Consider the following 12,059-nt stretch of genomic DNA (forward strand, 5'->3'; position numbering starts at 1 on the left):
TGATAGAATAAGAAAGTCCAAGAGGAGATACAACCAAGTGAGTTACGATCCAGCATTTACCTCCCAGCAAAGGAATCCCTTCCTCTCCTCCAACAAAGCATAAATCACCCAATGTACTAATCTCAATCTCAAACCAACAACAATTCTCTGCAAAGTACAAAATTCCCGCCTCTGGATCTCTGGGATGAGGGATCCATATATAGATGTAAGCAGAGAGGATGAGTCAGCTTATGTTTTGACTTGTGGCTTCTCTCTGTCAGTTCTTGCTTCCACTTGGAGGTTGAGAGCCTCTTACTCATCACTAGTCGAATTCATTGAGGCAAGTGTCACTGGAGAAGATTCTGGAAGCTTCCATGGTCTTTCCACCTCGTTGAATGAGCTTGCCATTTGTCATTTCCCGCTCAGCGCACCTGGGTAGTGTATCCAAGTGCATTGCAACGCACCTAGCCAGTGCTTGGGTGCTTTGCAACGCAGGAAGCTAGTAGAGCATCTGAATTGATCCTGAATTGACTGTTTTTGAGTGGTTTTTGGTGGAGAACTTCTGGGAGAAGCTGTCATTGGTTGACCTTGTTCCTTTAGGAGCTGTAACAACATCTTTAGGGACTTTGGATCCCTTGAATTATGGACATTTAATGCTTATAGCTGTAAGGCACAAAAATGTCTATAACAACCTCCCTCTATTGGTTGAAGGTTTCCCTCTTCAAATCAATAGGAGCACTTCCTCTAGCAGAAGACTTCAGCTTCTTGCCAGTTTTGGAATAGTTCTGAGAACTGCACTAAGCGTTGCAATGTTGGTGGTCATCCTTAAACCACTGCCCTTTATACCAACATTTCGGAGAGCACATTCAGCCTAATGCTGCCATGCATTTTTTCACATTTTGTATTACAGCTCTCTTCTTGGACTCATACATAACTCTTCGGATTAAGGGGGGAATGTTGGACACCTAATCCTCAATAGGTTAGTGTGGAAGACGGATAGACAAAGTAGTCCAAGAGACCTTGGGATGTGGAACCCAATGGTCACAACAATGTACTATAAATGTATATCTCTTGTTAATAAAAATTGTACTCTCATGATTTATCTTTCATATTGTTCTTACTACCCATGTGTGTTTAACAACTTTATTTTCGATTTAAATAAAATATATTTAAAACTTTTACAAACACATATATTTTTGACTTTTTTTAAACACTATATATATATATATATATATATATATATATATATATATATATATATAGATATAGATATAGATATAGATATAGATATAGATATAGATATAGATATAGATATAGATATCTATATATATATATATATATATATATATATATATATATATATATATATATATATATATATATATTAAAAAGAAAAAATGGTGCCCCTCCAGCTTCCTGTCGAGACGCGGCCCTAGGTGGTGGAGTTGCACGCAGCTCCGTCGCCCAGGGCTGCACCACCACAAGCGGTCACTCAGGCCGCACCCCCACAAGCGGCCATTGGAGCACAAATTTTTTTAAATCAAAATTATATATATTTTTAAAAATTTTAAATAAATATATATTTTTTTTAAACTGAAAAAATATATGATTTTTAAAATTTTAATTTTTTTTAAACTAAAAAAGATATAATTTTAAAAATATTTTAAATGGTTTTTTTTAAAACCTAAAATATATATTTATTTTAAAATTTTAGTTGTTTTTTGGTTTTTTATTTTTATTTTTTATTTGAGTATATTTTGGTTTTTTAAGCTATTTTTTAAAATGTTTTTAATCTTAATTTTAATAGTTTTTAAATTTAAGTATGGGGGTTTATGTAGTGCATTATATTAGATATCACTTTGAGATTCAACAGCGTTAAGTCATTCATGTATGACCATTTCCATGAGAGGTAGTCTTAACTGACTAATTTCTCATGATTTTTTAATAGTTCACTTAGCACTCATTGCATCGGGTGATGCTCAAAGGGGTGAAGAAGTGGTGATGCTCACTAGTTTGTTTTTAATTTTTTGTTTTTTATTGTATTTTGTTAATGTTTTTTTAAGTTTTACTATTATTATTTACTTAATTTTATATTTTTTTTTTAAATTTTGCTTCTTTTTTCCAATTTTGTTTTATGGTTTAAAAAAAAATTACACTTTTTTTAAATATTTTTTTCATATATATATATATATATATATATATATATATATATATGTATGTATTTTCTATTTATTTTTTTTAAATCTAGTTTGTTTTTAATTTTTTGATTTTTTTTTAGTATTTTGCTAATGCTTTTTTAAGTTTTTCTATTATTATTTACTTAATTTAATAGTTTTTTTAAATTTTTCTTTTGCAATTTTGTTTTATGGTTTAAGGGATAATAAAAAAACAACAACAACAACATTTTTCTTTCTGAAAATATGTTTTTCTTACTATTTATTTCTTTATATTTTTTTTTTAGTTTTTTAATTCTTATCTTTTATAAATTAATTGAAATATTTTTTTAGCATTTTTATGATTGATTTTTTCTTTTTTATATATTTGTTTTTTTTATTAATTTTATGTTTTGTTTTTAATATATATTTTTATTTACTTTTTGTTATTTTTTTGACCTTTTTTTTTTTCATTGCTTTAATTTTTGTTTTTATTTTTGATTTTATGTTTTCATTATTTTTTGAAATTTTAATGTTTTTAGGAGTCATGATAAAATCTTTTACACCATTATTTCAAAATGTTGAAAATTTACCTTGGAAAAAAAAAATGTTATTGCAGCATCAACACTTTTCGTTTTGAGAATATTTTTTGCACAATTTTTGCACAAAAAAATGGTTTTCACTGTCGTTTTTAAAACATGTTGAAAATTTACCCTAGAAAAAAAAGTGTTATTCAAGCAACAACATTTTTCATTTTTAGTATTGTTTTTCATGTCTTTTTGGGGTTTTTTGCTAGAGTTCCCATTTCAAAGTTTACATTGTTACAAGTTGCTATGAGAATAGAATTCTATTTTCATGCACAGTTTAATTCAAGGACAAATTAAACTCGAATTTTTTGTTGCCATTTCTCAACACTTTGTTGTTCTTTATTACTTCAACACTGCAGTTTTTTTGCAAAACTTATATGCCGGGGTATTATATGTTAAAGAGCATATGTTTCATGAGTTTTTATTTGTTCCAGAATAAAGTGCAGATATAATGTTTACTATCTTGTCACTTCCTTTTACCTAACCATTGATCGTCGTAGATTCTCATAAATCTGCATCTGAGGGACCTATTTTTCCAAAGTCAGTTATAGTAAGGACTTCAGGAAGGAATAATGCAACTTCACCAAAAACAATTTAGTACAATTATTGGTACCTCTGCTCAACCTGCTTTGAACCCAAGGTAATGGTCAACCCATGGACTGCCTTTCCCAAAAGGAAAACAATGAACTATTGTGGAACTTCAATATGGCTTATCTAGTCACCTTCACAAGCTTGGAATTTCTTTTATATTCCAACAAATTCTTCTTTTTGATAGCCCAACCATCAGTTTTTTTTAATTCCAATTTTCAGATTGTTAAATTCTCATGTGTACCACCAATTTAAGTTTGTTAGCTCTTGGTAGTAGTTAGTATCATTTTTAATTATATTACTGCAACTCACTTCTTGGCATGGACCTTGTCCTTGTTTCCATTATATATGTCTCTAATGGAAAATCAAGAAGACCACTTACTCCAATCATTTGCTTTCTTGGTAGAAAATCACATTTTCCCTGAATTTTACTAGTTGTTCCAATAATTACATTCAACGATTCTTAGTAATTTAATTCTCAACTTGAAACAAAATGCACTATTGGAAATATAGATACGATCAATATTTTTTTTTCCTAATAGTGGTATTTTAATTGTATTACTATAAATACTATCTAAGCTCAAGAAATTTTATTTTTCCCTACATGTTGTATGTTGTTATTGAGCTTAATACTTCTTAATCTTCTCTTTCCCTCTTCTATCTATGTTTATAAATCCCTAATTGACTTATATTTGATCATTATATTGTATGCTTCCCTCTTACTTAATCAATTTGTTCAGAAACTATTGGGTATTCGCCATTTCCAATTTACATTCTTGCTTATCTTACTATGTGAACCTATAGTAGATTCTGTCTGTTACCCAAAATTAAATAGCATTGATTATATAATATTACCCTTTTCTTATTGCCACTTATTAATGATTCCTATTTCTGATAGATGTCTTATGAATTTCTAGCATATTATAGCTTTCGTTGCTACTATAGAAATGTGTCAAACACACTTATCCCTTTAAGCTACCAATTTTCCACAACACATTTCACGAATTTGAGTGACTCTCTTTAGTCTTTAACATTAGGTGCCTTATATTTCATGATCTTTCAGTCTTACTCGAGACTGTAAGAAAGCATGGCACATCCACTTTTTGTCACTTTAGATCCAAAGCCAACAATTTTATAGTTACATATATTTATGGCAACAATGACACACATTTCCCTAGTCTCAGTACTCTAAAATAATACTCTAATCGCCTTATTCTCATAGAGAGTAAGTCATATCATCGATTAGACACATCCTCAATTGGTCGGAAAGAATAATGATTATCACCTTTAAGTTTTAAATAAGAAGAAGAAATTGTAATTTTATAATTTGGCATAGGTGTGAGTTAACTTCCTCGTAAATATAGTATGTATCTTCTTTGTAATTGAAATCAAGCTCATGTATTTCCCAATTTATCTCTGTGATCTTCTCAAACAAAATAAATCCCCTCTGTAAGTTTTTATTTTAACCCTGAATCTAAGTTCAATTTATTGCCTATATCCTCTCTTAACTCCTAGTTCCCTTGTTCTTCTACCAATACAAGTCAATTTGTAGTGGCAAGATCAATACTTTGCGCAAGTACATTAATAATATTGTTTTTTCCTATTCCTGTCAACTTCTTTCTTTATGTTTATATATATATATATATATATATCTATATATATATATATATATATATATATATATATATATATATATATATATATATATATATATATATATGTTTAACGATTTTCTTCATGCGGTTGTTGTACACTATACAACCATGTCTCAAAGATCTGTCATTCGATTAGACTACTCTGTGTTTTCCTATATGCATTCTTATTTCATCCAGTGATATTTTTATAGTTCACCATCTCATAATCCTTTTTAATTCATTTATCTTCCAATCTTGGAAGTTTATAATATATTCACATTAATAAGTCCTAAGGGCCCATAAAACTTTTATGACCATTTTCCTTCAAATTGGCTCTCAAGACGGAATGATTTAAAAGTTATGCGCTGGTCCCTTTAATTATTTTAGTATCAAACCGATAGTTTCTTCATTAATTTTGTACTATCTGTTAGTACCTTCATACTTGTTTAGTTTTCCTAGACACAAGTTTTATAATTTTTCAGCATATACAACACATATTTGTTAGTCCTTCCTTGTGAGTTAATCAACCCATTTCTATGATTATTATATTTCCCCATACTTCTTCAAGAAAGTACTTATCTTTTGTCAGACATATTTGAATTCCAACCCCTATGTATGAGGCTAGTTTGCATTAGAAGTACAACCAACTTTCCTCTTTACCTGGGTATGTCAATACTTATTATTTTCTCACTGCATATTAAAACTCTTTCACTTGGGGGTTGAGATTCAACTTAAGTAAATATTCCTTCTTGTTTAATTAGGTGTCAAAATTTTGGTAATCATCTGCCATCCTGCTTTTTTTTTCTCACTCTAAAATAATATTCTTGCTAGTTATGGCATTGTTTTATCCTTATTTAGGAAACCAAATTTCTTTGCAACCGGGTGCATGGGTCCCTATCCATTTCCACTATAATTTAAGAGTTGAATTATTTTTCCTTTCAGCCATCACCCAAGATAGCTACTATAGGCATTCTTTCTTACTCCATCTTATGATAGTGTCCATTAGGCACGCAAGTTGATGTAGGATCTGATATCATATGTCACATCTCCTATTCATCGCCCAAGTTTTTTTTTTTTTAATATTTAATTTTTTAATTTATTGCAGTCATACTATTTCCTTTCCATGTTTGCTGGTATTACATGCAAAATTTTAACACCTTTTCATCAAAGTTTGAACTTTGCAAGTGAATAAAATTCTATCCCCTTTTCCATGTTTTGATCCCTTGCAAGAAGTATAGACTTTGTCCCTAACTTTATAATAGGGGTTAGGTGGTTCAGCTTATAAGTGGGATACTCATACAACCTAAGGTCGAAATAAATCACTCGCGAATTTTCCTATAATGTACATATGTATATATAGATATATGTGAGAGGTCACATATAGGGTTTTTTCATCATACCATTGTAATTTTTTCTCTCTAAATGTTGTTCAACCCATGCATAAGTCCTTTTCCTCCACCTTACCCTAAATTAGCTACATATAACGCTACTCATTCCTTACCTTTTGTGTAAGTGGGTAAGGAGGGCTCTCAATTTAACTCTTCTTCAAAAGGTATTGAACTTGATGCTTATGGCATACTATTGTGTTCAACTAAGTAGTCCCATGCATTTACGTATTCTCTCATTTTTAAACAATGTAGAGGGTAGGGGAATACCTCTTCTAATGTATGATAACTATTGTATATATATGGATTTCACAACAAACCTTAGTTAGGAACTATATGGATGCCTTGACATTTCCCCTATTGCATTATACATTGGTATGTCTAACTCATTCTAAGAGGTAGCACAACTTATGGTTATGGAGTTCGATGTTAACCAAGGTATGTACACGGTTAGAGCTCCTCTTTCACTTATTACCCATGATGGTTATTTAATAATTCTCTACACCCTTCTACATCACCCTTTGGAAGCCCTTAACTAGTTTGGGTATACATTAACTCACTCATAAATACATGTACAATAATATAACACATTTAATCAGTATTGCAACATTCTCCACTCCCCATACATAGTACCCTTTCCTCATGTGTCCCTCCTAGGTTGGATAACTTGGTGGCGATCACATGGGCCTTCGGTTTTTTGGTATAACGCATGACAAAAAGTTTTGATGTGTGTTATTGATCTAACGGTGCTTGTAGTGTCTTTAGAACCCTGACTTTTTTTTTTCATTTTTCCTCTTCATTCCATATGGTTCATTTCTTCTGTCTCCCCAGTGTTGTCACTCTGATATTCTCACCTTTCTTGCCGAAAATAGCCAACAAGTAGTGAACTCTCACCATGTTGGTTATGAACCTTTGATCAGAGAATTTTTAGTTTGTGTTGATTTTCTTGTCGAATAAATTTCTTGTTATTCTTCATTCCTTATATATCTCTCTGTTTAGAGACTCTATTTAATGTAAGGGGTTGACTTGCTAGAGCATTGTATCTTATGCCTGGAATGGTTTTCTGTTCTCTGCACTACAATGGTTTGTTGGTTTCCTTTCCCTCTTCTCCTTGTATCCCTTGAGATGTTATCAACATAGAACTTAGCGGTGATTTCACCCTCTGGGATTCCCCCATCGTTCATGGAAGTGGTATCATCCCTTCACCTCGGAACATAATTTTTTCTAATTATTAACGACTATAAGTTAAACTTGTCTTCTTATTTTTTTCTAGCTTTACATTTCGGTGTACCTTCTACTTTTAGGACACCAATGTCACATAGACTGCAAACCGAGAGCAGGTAAAGAAAAATAATTCTTAGAATTGCACATGGTTTTTTTTTGTCATCTTCAATATACCTATTTTCATTCCATTCTCACTCATCTAGGTTTTCTTGGTAGCATCGAGTCAAGGCTTCTTTAAAGACGAACCAGACCATGGTCTTCTTCTACTAGTGAGCCCATTTTATTTTTTTTATTTTTGCTTCCTATGTTGTACCTTATGTTTACTTCCTTGCTTAGGTTTTGTGATACATGCTTATGGCACTAATAGATTAATTTTATAAGTTCTGGTTTGTTGTAGGTAACTTGGAACCTGTTGTGGCCACAATTACCACCCAATCAAAACCTGCCTTGGTAGCAATTTTGAATGGGTTCCCTAAAGTTGATCTTCCACCTCTCCAAATGATCTTTTTTATTCCAGAGACTCTAACTTGTTGCCAAGCCAAATCTCCAATTCCTAATGGTTAAGCTCCTCTTTAAACATATGCCGCATGATCCATTTATAATCCTTCTAGTCCTTCATTCATATCCTCCATCGGCACCCTTTCAACCCTCAAAAACCTTCCATCAAACCTTCATCTCCATTATAACTCTTTATAATGGAAATACTCAAAAATACACATAAATCACCCCTTTTTGGCCTATCGCAATTAACATTGCGCATTGCTCTCTTCCGGACCTGATGGCATTATCAACCCAAATACATATATTTCAGGTCCGGAACCATATCGCACATCGCTATCGGTAGGTCTGGGCTTATATATATATATATATATATATATATATATATATATATATATATATATATATATATATATATATATATATATATATATATATATATATATATATATATATATATATATATATATATATGTATGTATAGCACCACTCTTCCAGACCTGATGGCTTTATTAATCACAATATATACATTATCGGGTCTGGAAGCCCCATCGCATATCGCAATCGGCGGGTTCTGGGGCCTATATATAAGGCACATCGTTATACCCCAGACCCGCCGATCATTATAGAGCCTAGCATATAGTATTTCAAGTTTTCCCGTATATTCTTGTGTTTTTCGGAAAAACACTGAAGTCGAGGTTTTTAAACACCATATATATATTATCGGCTCCGGAAGCCCCAATCGCATATCGCAATCGGTAGAACCCAAGAGTTTCTTATAAGGCATGTTGCAATATTCCGGACCCGCCGATAATTATTAATTCAGATGCATAAATTTTGAAGTCCAGCTGTACGGCCTGGCCACAGGTTTTCCCATGTATTCCTTCGTATTTTCGTTAAAACACCTCAGACCTCATTTTCAAAGGAAAGTGTTATACTGCAGACCCACTGGTGATTATAGGCTCTGATACATAAATTTTGAAGTCTGGCTGTACGGCCCGGCTGCGGGTTTTCACGTATATCCCTATGTATTCGATAAAACACTACGGTCATGATTTTTAATGAAAAAACCCATATGGCGGACCCGATAGGGTATAGATTCCCATCTATAGTGTTTCAAGTCTGACTATATGACCCAACCATGGGGTTTCCTATGTTTTCCTGTGTTAAGCCCCTCCACCATTGATCTACCCCTCGTGGATCCAATGGTGCACACAGATTTTAGGTGAACGAGTTGCTCGAGGAATACCTGCTCGAAAAGCGGTATCCTCTTCCCTCATAGCTGCTACGTGCCACTTGAATAATGGAATCAAGGCCTTCATCGTAATACCAGTTACCACTCGGACCCTTTCCGAAATACCACCCGGTCCATTGTTATGCAATGATTTTCAGTGTAAAGTGGATTTTCACTTCCAGGACTTAATCAATGCATGGGGTTAAAAGCCAAGGGGCGATTCTTTCGCAATTGTTCCTTTTGATGTTGTATGCACTTCTTGAAGGCAAGATTTGTATTTTTTAAGCATTTTTTATCATATTTGCATAATCATAGATGATGTGAATTATCTTTGCAGGAAAATTCGAACAAACCAGGTAACGGATAAAGGTAAATTATATCACGATGACACCTCTGCACCACTGGTGTCGATACTGCAAAACACAATCTGCAAAAGGGAACACGGACCTCCACAGTGCATAATGAAAACACTCCCTCAATTCAGTAGAATCACTCATGACAACGTCGTTCCATCAAGATGTCATCACTGCCAGATACATCTCAAAGCATGCCAGATGTGGGATGATGAGTGCAGCATCTTCAGTTTCCTTCAGGAAATGACAAAGAATGATAGCCACTCCACATAGGCGCAAAGAAATGATACTCAATACTTCTCTTTCTCAAAGGCATCCATTCATTCCCCTAGGAAGTAGAACGGTCCACCAAAGGTAACCTCGGCGTGTCAGCAGTTTCACCGACCATTCTCATTTGTATATGTTGATCTGTGTAATGAAAAGAGGGGAAATGAAAGGTCATGGAAGACCGAGGGTCATTCAAAGCTACATAAGTATTAACTCCGGATAGGAGAGAAGGGATTTTGGTTTGGAGAAAAACAGCTTTGATTTATTGTGAATAAAGAGGACTGTTTGGTTCAAGAAGGAACCCGTTATTTCAAATTTGTTCCCCTTTTCTCTCACATGTTTAGGATCAGTGTGTTGTTGTTGGCATGAAGATAAATGTGATTTTCTTTGTGTATATTGTTACCACCAGTTCATGGTTGTTCTTGGTTATTTTAATATAATTCAATAGCATTGATAATTCATGAAAGGTTGTTGATTCCAGACTTTGTTAAACATCAGTTACAAGTGTTATTTGTATGGAAAGGAATGTATATTCATGTATAAGTAATTGCATTGTGCTTAGGATTTAATACAGCATTGTTCTTATGTGGACCAGAAATTGATTCATTTGGACTTGCGATTTATATATCACGTTTGACCTCCTTTTGTTTTTCTCCTGCAGGATAGATTAAGATAAATTAGGACTAGATTACAGTGATTAGAAGTAGTCTAGATAGGATTTAATACATAGTGGTTAGCTATTTTATTTTGTTGATTTAATTGAAGTCTTCTTCCCATAAACAATCTTTCAACATCTATTGCAGTTCATGGGGTCCCTTAAAACCCATTGGAACTAGCCATTCCAAACGAAAGTAGGCATAATTGGGGTCTGTGATCAGGTTAGTTCCCCTTGTTGGTATAGGGAAAATTCGCCATGTCAACAAATTGGCGCTAGAAGGAGGGATTGAACCTCCATCCACAGCGTTTTGTGATTTCATTTATAAATGTCTGCATGGACTCGAAAAGATTAATGCATGGATAGTGAAGGCCGAAAAGACCCTTCTTCTCATTTGGAAAAGCCTCATTTTGAAGAAGAGACATTGTGGGAGTATCCTATCAACAACCAGTCAGAATACTGACTCGGGCTTACTCTAGTTCCCTCTCTCAGGTCCCCATCTTTCACTCTTTACCTCCGACAACTAAAAGAAAGCCAAGGATTTGTTCCATAGACGAAGAGACATCTACAGCCCTGTCCCTTGAAGATATTATACTTGAATCCTTGCAAAGTATTGACACTCCCTGGGAGGAAATCCGTAAAGATCCACTCTTTGAAGGTAATCCCTAGCCCGATTTGGGAAGTCTTAATAAAGAAAACCTTGAATAAACCTTCAACTAGAACATCCTTATCCTCGATAGGGCTAATGATCCAGGTGGATATTGGTGGCCACCTGCCAAGTCCACCTGGACCCCCACCATTGTCTTTCTCAGCATTTTCAGTTTCCTTAATTGTAGCACAACTTACTATTTTTAGCAGTTTTTCGGGTCCTGAACTTCCGGAGCCGTTTTGAGGCCCTAAACGACGTTTTTTGGGGAATCCGGGGGCAACATGGGTCCATGGAATGGACCGATGTTTCTCGTTGCACCAATGATAGTGCTCGGATAGATCTTTCTAATGAGCTATTGTACGCGTCAAACGGAGATCATATGCCAAAGTTACGACCCCGGGAAGTTGATGTACCAATTTACCCCAAACGGGGCCCACAGTTTGGCGTTTCATCTCCTAGGGTTAGGTTTTGGAATGTTAAGGGTTTTCCATTGTTTCTCAACAATAAATAGGCCTTCGAGCCTCATTGTAACACAGTTCAGAGGCATGTAGCCATCACATCTCTTCTCAGAGATAAGCTACCATCGCCCTAGCTGGTTTATTTCCATTTCTGGTTGTAAGCATATTTCAGTATTTTCCATTAATGAAATGAAGTATTATTTCCGCTGCATCTTTGTGTATATGGTTATCTCTATAATTTGTTGCGTTCCTGTTTAAATCCGGATCAGTGGTATCAGAGCGGTCTGCTTTTTCTCTGTTTTTCTTTGCATGTCCCCAACAAGGTCGGGATATAAGGAGTTAGGGCTTGAACTGGTTGAACCTTTGCAAGACCAGCCTCGCAAATCCCGACGGCC

This window comes from Pinus tabuliformis, chromosome 7 (genome assembly GCF_031772625.1).
Source record: "Pinus tabuliformis cultivar Carrire ecotype Pingquan chromosome 7, CPIR1, whole genome shotgun sequence".
Classification (NCBI taxonomy): Eukaryota; Viridiplantae; Streptophyta; class Pinopsida; order Pinales; family Pinaceae; genus Pinus; species Pinus tabuliformis.